Source organism: Equus asinus, chromosome 7 (genome assembly GCF_041296235.1).
Source record: "Equus asinus isolate D_3611 breed Donkey chromosome 7, EquAss-T2T_v2, whole genome shotgun sequence".
Classification (NCBI taxonomy): domain Eukaryota; kingdom Metazoa; phylum Chordata; class Mammalia; order Perissodactyla; family Equidae; genus Equus; species Equus asinus.
Window position 1 is genome coordinate 3299393 of NC_091796.1, and position 20729 is coordinate 3320121.

At 43.7% G+C, this 20729-nt stretch overlaps 1 long non-coding RNA gene across 1 annotated transcript in view; it reads left to right on the forward strand.

Moving 5' to 3' along the window:
• LOC139045626 (uncharacterized) overlaps positions 1–20187 on the forward strand; it is a 34670-nt gene extending 14483 nt beyond the window's left edge. Inside the window, exons 2-3 of the long non-coding RNA XR_011504351.1 lie at positions 15931–16438; positions 20063–20187. This is a non-coding gene — a long non-coding RNA (uncharacterized lncRNA). The remainder of the gene's footprint in view (positions 1–15930; positions 16439–20062) is intronic.
• Positions 20188–20729: the final 542 nt, after the last annotated feature.

Sequence of the window (20729 nt, forward strand, 5' to 3'; positions counted from 1 at the left end):
GGCCACTGAAGCTGAGCATCCAAAACTAACCACTTGGCCACGGGGCCAGCCCAAAAGTTTTCTTTTTTTTTTTTTGAGAAAGATTAGCCCTGAGCTAACATCTGCCACCAATCCTCCTCTTTTTGCTGAGGAAGATTGGCCCTGAGCTAACATCTGTGCCCATCTTCCTGTATTTTATATGTGGGATGCCTGCCACAGCATGGCTTGATAAGCAGTGTGTAGGTCCACACCTGGGATCTGAACTGGCGAACCCCAGGCCGCCAAAGTGGAAAGTGTGAACTTAACTGCTGCACCACTGGGCTGGCCCAACAAATGCATTTTTAAATGAAATACTATATCCTGTTTGGTTTTGGCTCATCACATAGACTAAAATGTAGATGGGCATCTACCTTCATGCTATAACATCAAAAACAGACAAAAAACACAGTCATGGCTTATCAGGAGTTCTTGCATTTTGTTCTTTGAAAAGCAACTGATTTATTTTTATAATATTTATATTTTTTTATGGTCACTAGGTGTCACATATGCTCAATTAATAAGCTTTTAGACGTGCCATAGAAAATTATTCCATCTTACATGGAAACTATTTATATCATTACTTCATTCTTTGATACAAAAAAAGGAAATGTTCTTATCACTTAGCAATGTGACCTCCCTGGAGGGAAGCTTGATTCTGACGTCTTGGCATGCAGTTTTTGGGTTTATACAGTTGGGGATTTACTCTGCTTCTTGAATTTGTAGGTTTGTGTCTTTTGCTAAATTTGGGAACTTTTCATCCACATTTCTTTGAATACTTTTTCAGCGCCACCTTTCTCTTCTCCTTCTGGGACTCTGAGGACAGGAAAGTTTGACCTTTTGTTGTAGTTCCACGGGCTCCTGAGGCTCGGTCCATTTTTTTCTCCAGCCATTTTCTCTGTTGCTCAGATTGGGTAATTTCCATTGTTCCACCTTCAAGTTCACTGGTTCTTTCCTCTGTCCTCTCCATTCTGCTGTTGAGCCATTGCACTAGGTTTTTCATTTCAATGATTGTATTTTTCAGTTCTAAAATTTTCATTTGGCTCTTCTTTGTGTCTTTTATTTCTTTGCTGAGAGTTTCTATTTTTTCATTTGTTTCAAATGTGTTTGTAATTGTTCACTGAAGCAGGGTCTTTTTGATGGTGGCTTTAAAATCTTTGTCAAATAATTCCAACATCTGTGTCATCTTGATGTTGGCATCTGTTGAGTGTCTTTTCTGGTTCAAGCTGAGATTTTTCTGGCGCTTGGTATGATGAGTAATTTTTTTACTGTAGTGTGAATATTTTGATTATTCTGTTATGGGATTCTGGATCTCATTTACGACTTCTGCTTTAATAGGCTCCCTTTGATACCACACTGATAGGGAGATGAGGACACTGTCTCATCACTGCCAGGTGGGGGTGAAGAACCAGTTTCTTCAAGGAGGGGGTGCAAGGATGGTACCCAGCCCTGTGCTAGGCTCCTCCCACCCCCTGGCTGTGATGGTGTCAGGCCTTCTTCTCACTAGACAGTGGTGGACATTCTGGTCTCGGCTCCCCCCTCAGCCTTTGCTGGTGGGGGTGGGGACGAGGCCTTGGATTTCTCCATGGAGTCTGGATTGTGTCAAAGTCGTGTATCCTACCAGGCTGCCCCTTTGGCCAGAGAGAGCAGGCTCTTCTTGGGACATTTTTGTTTGTGCCCTTTGGCATTCCTGGTTGCCGGCTTCTCCAACATCCAGTTTAGGATATATGAACTCACCACTGTGTCTGGCTGGTCTGCATTTTCTCTTCATCTTTTGGAGTCTTTTCATGTTTATTTCATATATAATGTCCAGGGATTTTTGCTGTGCCCAGTGGGAGGAATAGGGAGATGTGTGTCTATTCCATCCTGGTCTCAAATTGGAAATCCCCGTACTGTCTTATAATATCACTTTCTTTGACTCCGTCAAGAATTGTTCTTCCTTCGGTCATTCCCATTTTTCAGGTCTTGTTTGAGACCTTCTGCAGCAGAGTGTGCCAGAACGAACGTGGGTTTTGGAATTAGGCGGATTCATGTTTCACTCCAGCGCTGTGAGTTGGGCACTGTGTGATCCGGGTAAACTACCAACTTTGTTGTGTTCCAGCTGCTTCTTCTGTAAAATGAGTATCATGCTTCCTGTCTTATAGGGTTAGGAGCACTCACAACAATGCACAGTGCCTGGAATTTAAGGTTCTCAGGAACTGGTAATTAGTACTATCAACACTTTTCCTTATGTTGCCATCAAATGTGATGGTTTAATATAGGGTCTGTAAAAAAAAAGCTCAAATATTATGTTCAAAGAACATTTGTTTATGATTTGGCATCTCTTGTAAAAGTTTTCCAAGCGGCCCCTGTAGCACCCACTGGCCCACTCTGCATCCCAGGCGTAGGGGGCCACCGATGGGCAGCATTGACCTGGTTGGATTTTAACAGGGGATGATGACAGGTGTCTGCCTTCATCTAACTCCAACTGCTTTGTGTGTTCTGAAGGTTCCCTTTGTGACTAGAGCCTCGAGGAGGCATAACATTGACCAAGTGAGTGCCTTCTACCTTTTTATCAAATTTTGTTGTAAAATGTGGGAAAGGCAAAGGAGCACAGTCATGTCCAGGTGTAATCTCCCGCTGTGGGTGTTGTGCTCATCCATCGGCTCCCGTTCCCAGCCTGGAGGACACCCACAGGGGCTCCCACCGGGAGATGCGAAAACATGGAAAGCGCTGGTTGTGAGCTCGAAGGCCCCACTGGGGGGCTTATCTACCCAGTTAGGGTGATAATTTCAGCGCATGTGGATGCACACGGTAACACGCACAACACCCGGGGATATCCCAGAGCTGGAGGAGGCAAGGGACATGCTCTAGGCCTGACCGGACCTGCCTTCTCCTGGTGCCTCTCCGCCCTTGGATCCGCCTCTGCATGTTCTGCCAACCAACAGCCGGCACCAGATCCGTAATTCCTTTACCAGGAGAGACTATGAGTTGCAGAAACACGTTAGTCTGTGTGCCCAAGTTCAGATCGTAGAAGCCTTGTTTTCAGGCCCTGCTTCACTGGCACTGAACCCTGGTCCGGGGCAGCCTGTGGCCAGACGTTCCCAAGTGTAGGAAAAAACGAAAGTGATAGCTTGAATGTCTTTAACTTTTGTGTCATTCTCCTATAAAAATGCTTTTTAATTTTCTCTGATACCTGTTGCTTTTTTATACTAGAAGTTGGAGTAAAAGCAAATGTACGATTTGATCTAGCACAAAATGTTATATTTAATTATAGTCAGTCAGATATATCAACAGTTCATGTGAATAAGTTGGAGAAACATTAAAGAACAGAAAGTTCCGTTGTGTTCTTTAATTTTAGCTGACAGTGCTCTTGCTGGCTGCTCACCGGCTGAATGACAATGAAAAAACTGCTTTACTTCTCAGAGCCTCAGTTTCCCCATTTGTAAATGGAGATAATAAGAGTCCCACCTGTTACCAGATTATATGAGTTAAAAGATCAAAGTGCTTAGAAACTTATTTGGTAGATTAGAAATTCTACTTAACGTCAGCTATTTTTTTTTTATTGTGACTAAACAGAATAATAAAAATGCTACAGGGCAATTCTTGTCCAACATTCACTTTGCAATGTGCCTGCCCTCCTCGTGATTGCTGTGGTTACATCTGCATTTCTGGGCCCCTCTGGTTGGTGTACACAACAAATAGCTGCATGTCTGGAGACTGGTGCCCCCTGTGTGGCCCTAGAACGCTCTTTGCTCCAGCTGTTCAGGGGCAGTCTCGCTAGGGTTTGCTCTTCGAATCTCATATCCTATTATATATGTCTGTCATTTATCCTTCACATTTGGAAAGATTTGCTGAAATTGGTTTTGTGTCTAAATACACTGTTTATAGTAACTACGGGATGGCTCACAATGCCCTATGATAGTTCACTCGTATGCCAGCAAATTCCCTGGCACCCACAGTGCTTGAGCCCCAGGCCCATCTCCCGGGGCCATGCTGCACTTTAAGACTTAGAGTGGGGCCTTGAATTATGCCGAGTCCATTTGCCCTTTCAGAAAACATTTACTGGTTCCTTCCTAGTGTCTTCTGCCCTCCTAGTTGATGGCCAATTAATGATGCAATGATTTGTCCCAGTATCTTCCCAGATGTTCATTCCAAGATGAGCAGTCTGTAATCAGGTCCTAGCCCACCTCTTTTAAAAGATGGTCACACTGTTTCTTTCCAGATCCTCAAGAGATCTCCCCTGTCCTCTAGGACTTCTCACATGATGGCTCATGTCCCATTGTGACGCCTGCCAACGCTTAATGTGGCCCAGAGAGTACACCACCAGGCTCCCCTAAAGAAACAGATCCTTTGCAAGGTGATATTCAATTATTCATTTTCCTTAGTAATCTGCCTTTTCATCCATGCATCTCACACGGGAATGTGCAAATTTGGTGTTTGCAGAAAGAAGTGTTCTTCAGCAAAAATAATGAACTCAAACATTTAAAAAAATATACTCTGTTTTTCTGCTTTCTTCTTTCAGGGATGGGGATTCCCTTTATTGTTTTTCCTTTATTTAATATATTTGAAAAACGTTAATATTTCTTATTTCTTCTGTGCTGTGGAATCTTCTTAAGTTTGCCACTATATAACTGTGCTCTTCACTAAGACCCTATCTCTAGGATCTGGTTTGACTGTGACTTTGTGAGGAAGCAATTTTAATATTCAGTTGGGGGTTGCTGTTCTTCTGGGGTGTACATCGATACAGGTGTCTAAATGCTGGTCCCTTGCTGACACAGTATGAATTCTTCAGTGTATGCATGTGGGCAGGGTAGGATCATTGCTCATTTCCCCAGTAGGCAAGCCGATGCCACTTGGCCTGTCCCCACACCAGCCTCAGCCCCCTGCTGGCATGATACCTCCTGCCCGAGTCTGCACACCCCATGGCTCTTGCTGCTGGGCTCTCTTCACCCAGCAGGTAGTCTTCTTGGATGGAGCACCAACATGATGGCCCACTCTTGGCTACTCTCCATAGAGTCCGTGGGGCATAGTGAAATGAGCCATCTTCCTCATGGAGATGGTAGGAGAGCGGGGGCTCCAGACAGCCTCTATCTGGTCCTCTCTCCCATTCGGGTCCCTCCCTCTCAAATACACCTGTATTGGTTGGGTCAGGAAGTCTGCTCATCCACAGGCATGCCCCTGAGGAATGCACCCTTTATCGTTTCTTGAAAACAGCTCCAATTCCCCATTTGCTTAGGAATCCTGTTAACTTGTTTTCGGGAAAGACACCTCACTGGGAGTCGTATTAAGGTCTGCCAGGCCAATGACTCACAATCCCGTTGGATTTCCCATCTCACCTGACATTTCACTGAAATAGAGTAGTGGGAAAAGTGGAGGGGTGGTAGGGGTCATGTTTGGAAACAGCAGAGCAGTCTGGCCTGGTTGCTCCCTACATCTGAGCACAGAGGAATCCATCCTGGGACTTCCTCTGCCACTGTCCCGTGGGACACCAGTCTCCTTGATCTTGCGGCTTCCTCTTTCTTAGATTGAATCTTCTCCATGAGGAAGCACACCCTTTAGTGGTGTCTAAGGAGGGTACAGAGGGGCATAGTTTTAGGTAGTGGTATACCTAAAAATGTTTTTTTTTAACCCTCATATTTTATGGTTTGGATGGATGTAAAAATATAGGTTGAAAATAATTTTCCACTCAGAATTTCTCTACTTTTTATTTTTGTCTTTTTATTTTTATAAAGGAAAACATCAAATGGACTGATAATATAAACCATCAGGACCCTGATCCAACTGTGTATCCCTCTCCCCATTTTAACTGTTTCTTTGGCATTGACCATCGACTGCACATTTTTAAATACTATGTGCATGGCGGTAACTCTTGGTTCATCAGCTTTCTCTTATTGTCGTCTTATTTTCGGTTTGTTTGTTTTCATGGCAGGTTCTAAAATTTCTGCTTTTGGAAATCCTAAATATATACCAAAAAAAGAGAATGGTATAATGGACTCCCACATATACCCACCCAGCTTTGACAATTATCAACTCATAGACCATCTCTTTTCTTTATTTTTTCGATTTCTCTTTTTTTCCTTCCCTTTAAATATTGCATCTGGTTATTTCATGACCGATTCCTCCAAACCATCCTCCTCCAAGTGGTTCGTCTTTAAATCTCCCACTATTTCTTCTTGATAAGGGTCAGATTAGTTACAGCCTCTGTTCTCTTGGAGTCCTCTAACATCCTAAAGCGGGAAATTCTCTCTAGGGTAGTTCCAAAAGCTACTTGGTGGTCTGTGGTCAGTCGAATTGTTTTCCCAGAATGCAACGGACTTAAATGCCCCATCATAACTAGATGTAACTGAAAGCTTTGGCGAGTTGACCAAAAAAGATTTCCTTGACCTCTTCTTCATGTAGATGCCTATAAATAGGCTCCACCAAGACGCTGCCCTCCAAGCGAATCTCTTTCGCCTTAGCACTGTCTGGTTGACGGCTTCAGGCTTCCGGGGGGACTTGATTCACTGGATCATGGTGTCATCCACGCCCGTGCAGAGCCTTCCTGCCAAGATAGTAGAATGTGAGAATGTGCAAGATTGTCTCCCCAGCAAGGAAAGAACTGAATTTCTCATTAACTTGAAATAATTTTTATGACCATCAAATTGTTCAAGTCTGGTCTTTTCAGAAAGTTGGAGGGAAGGGAAGGGGAAAATAAAAGAAACGATGACTTCTCTTTAATAAATGCTGTCTTTTTGCACAATGTTTTAAACAATTTTTTTTCTTTTCAGGAAAGGGATGACACTGGTAAAACAAAACCTCTGTCTGTTGGTGGTCTGCTCCACAGGCACGTCTTCCAGACAATGTCACCCATTTTCCATCTTTTTCTTTCTATCCTTACTCTGAGAGGGTTAGTTTTACTGTGCCATGATTCAAATTTTCTTAAAGTATTTTAAACTCTCAAAAGCACGTGTAGAGATTATTATCACTTCCTGTTTTATCCAGGCTCCTCATAATCTTTGGTAACTGTATTTCACCAGTTCTGTTTACTCTGAGCCAGAGGGCACAGCCTCACCCTTTGAGTACCAAGAAAGGCTACAAGAAAGCCAACGATCTAGACCCAGATAGCTGCACAGTCTGAACACAGCGTTCCAGCCTGACGGTGAAGACAATAAATGGCACCTAAATTTAGGCAAAAAAAAAAAAAAAGTCCTAGAGTTGTTGAAAGAAAGGTGCAGTAAGAAAGAGTAAGACTTTTAATCTTTTGGAAGCAAAAATTAAATATACTTCTACTACACAAATTTGGAACATATTTGAAAGAGCAATTGACATATGTTTCTATACAAATTTGTTGATCTGTGTTATCCTATTATATTTATTTGGTGCTCCATTTGGTCATAACATTGTGAGAGTATCATTTGCTTAATTTGAAAAGTGAGAACTGAGTGTTTTTAAAATAAGCAAGGAGAGAAGTGAAAAGATGTCTAAGGACCAGGATGTTCCTCATGCCGGTCTCACTCATTGTCAGGGGACTCATTGCTCCTGGGGTGGTGAGAGAATGCAACTAATCCGTAAAGTTAGCACATTTCTGCTTCTTAACATTTCCCGAATGCTTGACACTATAGGAAATACAATCGTAGTCTAACGTGCTTACGAAAGAGCAGCCCCCACAATAACTCAGTCACCAACCAATTTCCCCACGTATGAAGGTTTCAGTCACGGCACGCATTCACATTTTTAGTGAATATTTAACTTTCATGCTCAATGTATAACAGTTACTTCTGAAAATTCACTGTAAGTAAGCAGATGAAAAGAGAAAAAGTTAATTTTTCCCAAAGGAATGTAAAAAGATCAGTTTATTTAGGAGGAGAAAGATAGCGCGTGATAAGTAGTGCCTTTCTTGGCGCTGTAGGCATTGCTGTTATCATCTGGGATTTTTTTTCTGTAAACCTTGGTATAGATTATTATTTAAATAAAAGCAATGCCTTTTCAATATAGAAACTTGATTTTTCTTTTTGAAACATGGGTATTTATTGACCTGTTAAAGACTGAATGTTAACCTTATTCCAAATTTTGCTCAAGACACGCACACTAGTCCCACTTATTATTTTACGGACTTTTCCAAGCCAGGAGGAGACGGACCCTGGACCTTCCTTAGAATAGGACGCAGACGGCACAGACAGTAAAGCATAGACTCTGCAGCGAAATCACCTCAGCTCGAGCCCCAGCCCCCCGTCTCGTGGTTGTGTAACTGGAGGCATGTGACGTGGGTTCTCTATCTCCAAGATTAATGTAAAATGGAGATAAGCATAGTCCCTCCCCATGGGCTTGTTGTGAGGATTAAGTGAGTGATTATGTGTAATATCACTCAGAACCATAACCGATTGTCATTCTTACTTAAGGGGAAACAGTGACTTGCCTGGATCACCACAAAGGTTGAGTTTGTCCTGTTGGATATGGCCAGACTGTTGAAACTCCTTTCTGCTTCAAAAAGTAAGACATTTATTCCATAATTTGGCACAGGAACAAGTATAGTGGTGTCTGAAGGTCTGCTTCATCCTCTGATGTGGATAATAGCATTTGTCTTCAAGAAATTTTGCCCAGGTATCATAGGCAGGGATCTTGGAAAAACTAATTTATGGATGAGAAGTGACTGTGTCTTCTTAAGGAAAGTCCTTTGTAATTACTGATGCCATCTGACAGGGCTGAAATTCTTTTCCTTTTAAAGAAGTTTGAGACACCAGATGAAAGATATTAAAAAGTTATAAAGTAGATTTAGTGTTGAGTAGATTCCAACATTCTCCATTAATTGAGTAGTTTCAAATAGCTGAGATCCAGGCTTCCTTGCAGACAACAACTTGAGGGGGATGGAAGGGAGGAAACAGATCCTGGAAGGAACAGGACCAGGGAGACACATCCATCTACCGGAAAAGCCCACAGAAAGGGTGTCCAGCCAGACTCCAAATCTCTCATTTTTCATTTAAGCCAGCTTCATCCCATCAACCTGTAGTTGATGTACTACTGGCAGATTATGAGAATGCAGAGCCTAATTTGTCAGAGATCAAGTGGACCAAGAGGAAGAGCTGAACCTTCTTGGGGGTACCTGCAGCAGCATGGAAAGAGCGGCAGCTATTCACTGGGCGCTGTCCCTGAGCAAGGCACTCCAGTGAGGTCTCTCACACCTCCTCTTGCCCTGCACAGTTACCATCCTCCACTTCACAGTGAGGAACACGAGGCACCCAGAGGTGAATAACTTGCCCAATGTCACATGGTAAGTGGACCCTATGAGAGCAGAGCCCGTCCTCTTGACCACCATGCTTTCCTTCTTCCTCACTGCATGAAGGAAGCCTGCTCTTTTGTTCTTGCACTCTTCCCCCTCAATCTGGAAATTCCCAAGCACCACGACTGAATTGCAAGAAATGAACCTGATTTGACAGACAAGGTCACTGCCTTCTAGGACAACTAAATCTCAGACAGACAACACTGACATGAGAAGAATGCATGAGGACCCCCAAACATACGAACCCAAATTAAAGAAACACCTCACCTCAGGGCCCGAGTTCTGTCATCTACAAAATGAAAGTGTTGGGACATAGGAGGGTATTCTACCGATTCACTCATTCACTCATAAACAAGCGTGCCTTGAGGACCTTTTATGGGCCAGGCCCTGGAGACACCACTGCTACCTCAAGGAGCCCACAGTCATAGGATGCATGTATGATAACAGATACTATGCACTGTAGATAATGCTGGTTTTTCATTTGCTAACTCCATGACTATTTGTTAAGTTTCTGCTATGTTTCAGTCTCTGTTCCAGGCACAAGAGATAAATCAATGAGCAAAACAAAGTCCTACCGGCATGGAAATTATTTCTACTAGTGTCTAGATAGCCAGGGCCAGGGTACGCCCTCAGTAAATGCATGCTGAATGAATGGATGGAGCTTGGTGATAACACGGTCCTTCTACGTGCTCTTACACTTACATTGCCTTTATTTATTAAGTTCTCTTTTGTGTAAAATCCCATTTGAGTCTTCTCACAATTAACCCCACACAGTCCAGTGGTTCCAGTTGAGCTAATCCTCTCTCCATCCCTGTCCCAAGGTCCCAAGGATGGACACCTGCCCCAAGCTGGACCAGTCAGAATATCCGATCCCCTCGGCCACACTGAATGTCGTGGCCCAAGTCAGACTAACCAGAGTCTTTGCTGGGAATGGTGTTGAGGATATGGGAAAGCGTGTTTTCTTTCTCTGCTTTGTAATAGTAGGCGTTCCTGAAGACAGATCGCTGCCCACCATGCCTCCCACCATGAGCCACTTAAAAGAGCCAATAAATTCCTTGTCTGGGCTTCAACAACTTGACTTGGGTTTTGTCACTTGCAGCCCCAAGTTCCTGCCATGTACAGCTATGGAGAGGCAGAGCCAAGGCCTGAAGCCAGGTCTATGAATCTACGTTTAGTGCTTTTTTGGCTAGACTTACCAGCATTTAAACCTAAGCTAGTATGTACTTGCTTCTGTTGGGAATCTTGTTTATAGATAACAGAGCCACACTATTACCCCAAATTCTGAATCAATAATAATTGCTAACGTACATGTTGAGGATTGTTCTTTGCATCACATGGTGAAGTAACACACTTTGTGGGAGGCACTGCTGCCTGACCCTCTACGTTTTCCTTCTTTGCTAACAGAATCTTGATTTTGTTCAGGTATCCGGCACCCAGTAAGTGAATGTTAATTACTGTAGGGAAATTTCATTTCCCTTGCTACTGATCTGTTCAGGTGTGGGTAGTCATGCAATGCTGGCCCGTGATATTTAAGGGAACGTCTGCTGGGGACTTTATGACGCAGTTCACCCCATAAAAAGGGGCCCAATGAGGACTTCCAGTCTAGGCAAGATGATGTAGACCCATTTCTCCCTGCTGCTCCCTGCAAAGCACAACTGTAAACCCTGGAAATAATGTAACAGGCAACTGAAGGAGAGCTCTAGAAGGTGGAAAGAGGGAAGTCACCTGGTTAGGGACCCCAGTACCTAGGGACAAAGTGATAACAAGGCATCCTACAACCCACCATCCAACAGAGGAAGGCAACCAAGGCCGAGCATTTTCTTACCCCAACCTAGTAGCAGAAAGCGACCCAGGGAGGTCCATTCCTCCCCTAGATTGGTGGAATCCGACGACCAACACCAGACATGCCCAGCAACACACACCAGGGAGAGGGGCCACTCAAAACCTTGGTGATAATAAGTGACCAGAGCAAGTACTCACCTTCTCCAGCAGGCCTGAGACTCACCTCCTGCCCAGAGACACAGGACAGCTGGTGGCAAAGGCAAGAGAACCTGCTGCAATAAACACCGAGCCCAGGAAGCCTCTTCACCCCCATGAGCTGGAGACTCCTGCCCCCACCTAGGGGGCCCAGGGCCCAGTGTGGGGAAACTCCTGCCTCCCTGGGCAGTAGCAACAGAAACCACTGGGAGCCTCACAGCACAGAAAAAACCAACAGACCATAGTAACACCACAAAGTCTCTGAAGATTAAATTGTCATTAGAACCACAGCCTACAAAAGGAGACCAGGACCTGTGTGCGTAAACCTAAACAGGGTGCCCACCTGCTAAAATAAAAGATTTAATAAGGACCCAGGGTTTCCTAATACAATAGTTAAAATTTTCAGGATACAAGATCACCTGTCATACTAAGATTATGGAAAATCACAATGTTAATAACACCAGTCAACTGAAGTTGACATGGAGATGAATCAAGATATCGAATTATCTGGAAGCCACCATAAAACGGCTTCAATAAGCAATTAAAAATTCTCTTAAAACAAATGGAAAAATAGAAAATCTCAATCCCAAAACAGAAGTTATGAAAAAGAACAAAATGGAAATTATAGAACTGAAAAATACAATAAAAAAATTTAAAATGATGATGGGCTCAAGAGTAGAGTGAAGATGACAGAGGACAGTATAGAGCAAAGTTGAGGACTGAGTAGGCCAATTTACCCAACGTGAGCAACAGAGAGAAAACAGAATGAGAAAAATGAACAGCCAGTGGGACAATAACAAAAGATCCAACATTCGTGCTATTGGAGTCCCAAAGAAAGGATAAAAACTGGAGCTGAAAGGATGTTCAAAGAAATGATGGCTGAAACTTCCAAAATGTGATGAAAGACATAAATCAACAGATTCAAGAGGTTGAGCAAACCCCACATGGGGTAAACCCCAAGAAACCCAAGACAGGACACCATAATTACACTTCTGAAGACTCAAGACAAACAAAAATCTTGAGAGCAGCCGGAAAGAAAGGACACATTCACTGCAAGTGAGCACCAATTCGAATGACAGCAGGTTTCTCATCTGAAACGATGAGGCCAGAAAGAAGTGGTATGCTCTTCTGGTGCTGAAAGACAAGAAGTGTCAACTGCAAATCCTATATTCTGTGAAACTATCCTTCGGGAATGAAGGGGAAATAGAAGCATTCTCAGATGAAGGAAAACCAAAAGAATTTGTCATTAGAGATCTACCTTAATGAATGGCTAAAGGAACTTCTTTAAACAGAAGGAAAATGATAAAATAAAAATCCTTGTAGCATTAGGAAGGAAGGAAAATAATGAAAAGAACAGAAGCAAGGACATACGATAGATTATCCTCCTCACTCATTTTGTAAATCATATTTCCTAATTAAAAACTCTAACACAATCTGATACGTATGACAACGACATTTAAAAGTGAGGAAGGTAAAGGGACCTAATGGAAGCGAGTTTTCACCTTTTACTCAAAGTGATAAAAGCTTAATACCAATACACTCTAAGTCACAAATGTAATGTAATACCCAGAGTGACCACTAAGAAAATTATATAAAGAGATACACTCAAAAACACTATAAATAAATCAAGACGGAATATCCCAGGGACATGAATCCACACCATGGAATGCTACTCAGCAGTAAGAAGTAAATGAACTATTCATTTACACAACTTGGATGAGTCTTAAGGGAATTATGCTGAGCAAAAAAAGCTAATCCCAAAAGATTACATACTGCATGATTCCACTTACATAACATTCTTGAAATGACAAAATTAGAGAAGTGGAGAACAGGTTAGTGGTTTCCAGGGGTTTGGGATGGACGAGTTACAAGAAAACTTAGGTGGGTTATAAAAGGGGAACGTGAGAGGTCCTTTGGTGTTGGAATTGTCCTTTATCTTGATGAGCCTTACACGTGATAAAGTCGCACAGAGCTAAACACACACACACACACAAATGAGTACAAATAAAACTGGGGAGGTTGGGATGCTATGGGCGGATTGCATCAATGTCAGTATCCAGTTTGTAATCTTGTGCTAGAGTTTTGAAAGATGTTACCATTGGGAGAAACTAGGTAATGGGTACCTGAGATCTTTCTGTATTACTTCTCATAACTGCATGTGGATCTATAATTATCTCAAAATAAAACATTTAATTAAAAACGGGGCCGCCCAGGGTCGAGTCGCACCCATTCTTGCCTTGGGATGTTGTGTGGGAGGATATGATATTGGAGCTGTCTACGACTGATGAAGGGAAGCCAGGTGGACTGGAGGAGGGATGATCCAGGATCTGGTATCACTGAGCCACGTGTTTAACCAACCATGGGCCCGCCCTCTTCTCTCTCTTATTCTGTGGATGATAATTTCTCATTGCGTAAGGCACTTATACCTGGGTACTCTGTTATTTGCAACTGAAATGGTGTAATTGACACAGGCTTGAAAATTCAAACTATTTCAGATAAAACAATTATTGGAATGGCTTGCCAGATAAAATATAGGAATCAGTTACATTTAAATCTCAGAAAAGCAATGAATAATATTTATAATATGCCCAAATATTGCATGGGACATACTTTTACTGAAAATTATTTGTTATTTATTTGAAATTTAAATGCAACTGGATGTCCTGTATTTTTATTTGCTAAATCTGGCAACCCTATATTGGAATGGGAACGGATGTATACGGCAACTGAAAATTAGTATTTTTATGTGCCTCATTCGATTCAACTCCCAATGAAGGGGTTGAAATTCAGGATTTATCATTTAAGAAAAATATATTTTAGGAGTAATAACGCCATATTTGTTGCATGCATAACAATGTTAAAAATGGGAGTCTCCTTATCTCAGTTTCAGCCAAGCCCTTGAGATAAGAGGTGTCAGCTCCACACCACCCCCGCTCCCTGCATCCCACACAGGGCGCAAGACCTATGGGGGGCTTTCAAAGGAGGCGCTAAAAGTCAACTCATGATTCTTGCCCCTCATCAACCTTCTTGGCAAAAGCTACAAATTCACTCTGAAGCCAGCACAAACTGGGGCAAGAGAGACTCCTTCATGGTACATTGGTAAATCATCCTTTGGGACTAGGCACCTTAATTTCTGAAATAAGGCTGTTCCTACTTTGCAAAGTGACCAGAAGTCTTTGTATAATTCAAGAGTGATTGGAAAAGTTACGAGGACCAGCCTGAGACTTCATGCAAGGTGGCGGGAAAGAAGTAACTCACAAAGCAGATTCCGAGGCATGTGAGGGGTAAAGAGGATGGCTGCTTTCTGCTTGTGGCATGAGTGTCCTGCTCCTCAGCGTGGTACTGTGTCCTCTGGACACTGGGCACGAGTCCAAGTCCTTGACAAATACTAGTGCATTCAGTGCTCTCGACAGCCCAGTGAGGTACTATTATCATCATCTCCACTTTACTGGAAAGGAAACGTAGGCCCGTAAAGTGGAGCAGGTCACTCGGGATTACACGTTTACGATGAGGCAATGCCAAGGTCTGAATTCACACATTCTGGCTCCAGGACCACCACTTGTAACCATTATGCTATACTACCTCTCTCATTAAGTGGAGCAAATGCAACCAAAATTACTTTAAACGCTTTACATTTTCTATACCCCAATAATTTCATCATCATGACCACAACCCCACCACCCTCACCATCATCATCAATTCATTAATTCTATATCCCCATCAAGCACGTCCTGTGTGCCAACATACTCGGCACTGTTTTGTATCACAGGAATCGATGACTTTTGAAATAATAGCGCACAAAATAGGGATCATCATTTACTGAGTGCATGATGTGTACCGTACTAAATGTTTTACTTATCTCATTTAATCCTCTCAACAAACTCATGAAAATGACTTCTTTCACAGATAAGTGAATGCAGTTAGGAGAGAATAAATTATCCATGGCTAGTAAGAAAAAGATTCACTTTCAGATCTGCTGCCTGGCCTTGGCCATCACAGCATGTGGCCTCCCTGACAGGGTTTCCTCTCTCCAGGTAGAGAGCTGGGCTAATGGACTCAGCTGGGCAAGAGAACACTCCCCCCGGGCCACTGCGGCAATTGCTGACACTCTCCTGCATTCCAACCTTTCCCTCTGATATTTCCATTTGTTGGGGGATGACATTTCAATGTTTGTAATTTATAGTGCAAATATGCTTTACCTTGCTCCCTACAAAATACTTACATCAAAATTAGGATTGCCAGCTAGCAGACTCAATAGGCGGGCACGCATCTTTCTAATATTTGGACAGTGTTAAGGAGGTCTGCAAATTTGGAAAATGCTATAATTGTTACCAGGCAGTCAGTGTGTCCCTCCTGATGCATTGTGGGTCAGGGAGAGCACGGTGTTTTGTAACCATGGAAACAGAGTTTGAGAAGCCCGAGAGCAAACCTCCAGCATCCAGATTATCCTTCAAAGACGGCAAAGGAAAGAAAAGCTCTAAAATCACCCAATGCATTGGAACTAGTTCTAAAATATCTACACCTTAATGAAACCAATTATTCTGGCTGACCTGGGAGACAGGGAGAGTGGTAGCCTACAGAAGTGTCTAATGAAGTCAGCCACCAGTCCCTAAGAGAAGCTGGAGCAACAGGAAGTGTTCCCCCCACCCTCTCAACCCCCCCCCCCGACTCCTGCACTCGCTCTTTCTCTGTCTTTCCAGGAGGCATACACCATTCGAGAACTCCATAGAGAAGACTCTGCCATCTTCAGCAGCCCCACCCCTTACAGTCCTCCCCCCATTGGAGAACACGTACCGCTAACTTGGGCATCTCCAGCCAGCCGACACGTCATCAAGATGGGTAAGGCCAAGGGCCTTCTCTCGAAAATGGAATCCTTCCTTCTCATGTTGGCATCTTCCTGGGGATTCCTGGGGTTGTTATTGAGGGTTTGGTTTCCAATTATGGTGAATCCAACAGAGCCTGTGAATCCTTTCCAGCCTCTGTGCCTTAGGGAAGCAGGGCGGGGGTAACATCTACCTTGTGTCTGTTTCCAAAAATAACTTGGAAATGGCACATTTTGTATTAGCTTTTGCAGACTTCCCAAGGCTGAGGGAGCCATGGCCCTCATTGCTGCGTTATTGACGGTGGTCTTAGAGAGAGATGGATCATGTCATCACTATCCTCTCACAGCCTCATCCGTTACATTGACTTAGCTGCATGTCCATCAAGGTAAGAACTCTGGGGCAAGAGATAGTTTCTTCACAGCACATCTTATTAGGTGACTTGGATTAAGTGGCTTGGCGTGCGGGATGCCCAGACCTACCACATCTCTGTCGGTGCTGAGGAGATGTCAGGGAATAAGTGGGCAGGAAGCTGAGAGGAAGGAAATGAGGGAACAAACCCACCTTTCCTCTTGCCCCCACCTTGGTCTGGTTCTGCACACCCTCTTCATGGATGGTGGCAGCCAGACCTGACCTGCGCTCCTTCTGAGCACACGGCGTGAGTGCTGATTGCATGAGAGCGTCGCTGAGGAAATAGCCTGTAAGGCAGCAATTATTGTTCATTTGTTGCTATGGTGTTTCTGTGGCCTGTTTGGATCCATGAATGTCTTGATTATTTTCAGTACCCACTTATAGAACATTCTCTTCATCACAAAGTGCTTTGAAACCATCTTCACAGGTCGCTCCTCAGAACAGACCCGCATTAGTAACGGCACTGCCACTTCACAAATGAGCACGTGAAGTGGGGTGTTGTTTTAACAACTAAAATCAAGGAAGGTAAAAGAAAAGATGTACAATAAACGACATTATCATTCTAATAAAGGAAACTCGGCTTTAGGTTAAATTATGTTTGACATAAATTGATGTTTTTATGTCGAAGGACATGACGATATCACTGAGGCGTTGACATCTAGCTGGTGTCACAGTTGGGAGGAAATATTATTTGAGAAACAAAGTTACTATTTTTAAAGGGAGCGAGGCCTAATGGGCCGAAGGAGGAGACTGGCAATAACTGGCTCTCGAATCTTTGCTTTACAAAGAATCTATGTAGAAAATTACCCAATTCACAGTTCAATCTTTTATGTATTGGATCCCATAATCAGAAACTGTTTACAACTTATGAATAATAACACATAATTGTTATGTATGTACAAGTAATATTAAAATAATGTGAGCAATAAAAAAAGAGAAAAAATAATATCCTCCTGTGGGTAAACAGATCATGGTGTACTCACGCAATGGAATTCTACGTCTCGGTGAAAATGAATAACACAGAGCTACATGCATCGACACCCACGGATGCATCCCAAACATAAACTTAACAGAAAAGGGGACTGCCGAGAATGTTATACCTCTTATGGAGACTTCAAAAACGTGCAAGACTAGGCAATGCATGGTTCAAGGATACATAGCTACAAGGGAACATTATAAAGGAATTAAGTGATAACGAACACAGAATTAGGATATGGGAACCTCGTGGAGAAGGGGGATGATGTCAGGGAAGAGCAGACAACACGGGCTCCAGCAGCTGTGGTCTGGTTCCAGGGCTCAAGCGGGAGGGCTGGTCCTGGGTGTTTGTGATATTACTCCTTGTACCTCACGCATACTTGTCAATATCTTCTTTCACATTGATTAGCCACAGTAATGGCCATCAGTTTGGTTTTTTTTTCTTCCCTACCTGTGAACCTTGATTTTTCCCATTGTCCACGCTGGGCTGACCCAGCACTTGTTTGTGCCAAGCAGGGGTGTTGCCTCGGGGCTGTCCCGGCCCACCATCTGCACAGAAAATAAGTTGCTTGGGTCAGAGGACGTGCTCTCTACTGTTTTGTGTAATGGGATATAAATGATCTCAAACTCCAATGATTACAATCAATAATAATGAGTATAACTAAGACCAGTGGCTGGATTCTCAATATGTGGGTTTCTATCTAAAAAAAGCAATTGTAAACCAGGATGATGATGAAGATTTTTAAAATTTTCAACAGAATGTGTTGGCAAAATCCTACAAAATAAAGTAGACGATCAGTTTTCACTTTCTTCTTTTATATGATTTCCCTGGAACACGAGATCCTGTGAGAAAGAGTGTCCGACAGTTTCCGCCGTCCTCTGACCGAAAGAAAGGAACTGGGGCAGAGGGAGCTGGGGAGGCTTACTTAAGGTCACAAAACACTCAGTGTCCCCAGGGGCTCAGTGTAGGCCCCGACTCACAGGTAAGTGGCCAGTCCACCATCAGGAGCCTCAGCTTTCTGCCCTCCTCCGATACATTACTACTGAGAGGAGGAACAGATCAAGTCTGGCGATCAGTTCTAATGCAATCAGCACGGATTTGGGAGGAAAGAGTGCTCTGACTGAGGACTTGGGAGGCTGCCGGGAACTCGGGAGTGCTGGAAGGTCAAGGAGCAGGAAGCAGCAGCATTCTGTGTTTGCATGGAAAGTCTGGCCGGGATTCTAGCACAGGACAACAACAGTGACTGTGAACAGATTCAAGTGTCACTTCCCGTCGAAGAGTCAAGGACCCAGGTGGGAGCATCCAGAAGGGCCTGAGTAGGTGCAGCACCCAAGCTCAGACAGCCAAGGGGTAGAGAGAGGGAGCATCCTTGCCGTTCAGCTTTGGTAGGGGACCGCTGCACACATCATGCCACGAGTACGGCTCACCTCGGGGATTCTGCCAAGATACAGGGAATGACAAATGCCCACTGATCTATTCCTTCAACGTCAACAGATTTACACACACACACTTTTCTTCCCTGACATTCGTTTCCAACGATAACAAACCAGTTCTCTTTAACACAGTGCCACTCTCCTTATTTCAAACAAAAAAATGCACTCACTCCCTCACCAACCGCGACAACTCAACACCTCAATGGTTACAACTGCCTCTGCCCTCAACGCCAGGGTGTCCCCATCCTCAAGTGCCACTCTTGTGCGGTCTTGCTATTCTGAAAACTGCGAGACAAATTACGGTCAGCTACCAACAAACTGTGTATGATAGTGAGGGAGAAGAGAGAGAGGAATGGAAATGGAAATTAATTAACTCATAAATATGTATATGACACAGCAAGGAATGAAATACCGGTGGAGGCCACAGTCATGATTTCTGCAGCTGCTCAGGAGGCCAAAGCTGATATTTATGACTTCTTTCTACCATCGTGTTTGGTTTGCCTTTGGCCAACATCTCAAATGGCTTGAGGTCCTTATACATGAGGGCTTCCAAGTGTTTATTCTTGAGGAACCTGAGAGCTTGCCAGTCCTAACTGTAGAGGATTGTATTAGTCAGGGCTCTCCAGAGAAACAGAGCCAATAGGATGTGCATATACGTGGAAAGAGATTTATTTTAAGGAATTGGCCCATGCAACTGTGGCAGCTGGCAAGTCCAAAGTCTGCAGCGTGGACCATCGGGCTAGAGACCCAGGGAAGAGCTGATGTTACGGTTCTAGCCCAAATGCCATCTGCTGCAGGAATCCCTCTTCCGACGGGGAGGTCAGGTTTGTTTCAATCATGTCTTTAACTGATTGGATGAGGCCCCCCCGCCACCCCACACTGTGGAAGGTAATCTGCTTTACTCAAAGTCCACTGCTTTAAATGTTAAGCTCATCCAAAAATACCCTCACAGAAACATCCAGAATAATGTTTGACCACATATCTGGGCACCACGGCCCAGCCAAGTTGACGCCAAATTAACCATAATTGGTCTTTGATCAAATTTTACCACTGGACTTGTTGATATAACGAGACACCTCTCAGGCTCCCTTCCCTAGGCCCCCTTCCATCTCTCTTCTGTCCTCATAACCCCATTTCTCTTATCAGTTGCCCCCGTCAACAACTATTTCTCCCTTTTTCCTGTTTGTCTCAGTGACACAAGAAACCTGAAACGGCCAGCTGGCAACCTCTGTTTCCAAACGAGAGAAACCATTGATTTGGCTGCATACTAAATCCCTAAACCAGGCGTGTTCAGAGTTCCAGGAATGAGAAGCAAAAACACAATAAAAAATAAATAAAACATGAGCGGCTCTGCATGGCTTTTTGATGTGTCACTGGCCAGGCTACAGACCCCGGTCACCCAGTCACTGACCTAGTGCAGCTGTGAAGGGCTTTTACAGATGGAGTGAAAGCCACTGAAGAGCTGATCTCAAGTACGGACAATCATCCTGTATGACCTGGGTGGCCCTGAGAAAGGCCCTCAGCACAGAGCTGAGGTGTCCCTGGGGAGACGAGAAATTCCACACCATCCCACTGGGATCTTCCTTTTGCAAACAGCTACTTTCACCTAATGTTTCTGAGGGAGGGTTCAGTACTTCCTTCCTTTTGTGATGGAATAGTGTTCCAGTGTATGCATACACCACATTTTATTCATCTGTTCATCAGCTGGTGGGCGCTGGGCTGTGCCCTCTCTTGGGCTATTAGGAGTAATGCTACTATGAATATCTGTGAACAAGTCTTTGTGTGGACACGTCTTCAGTTCTCCTAGGTATATATCTAGGAGTTGGATTGCTGAGTCTTATTTTAACTGCTTGAGGTAC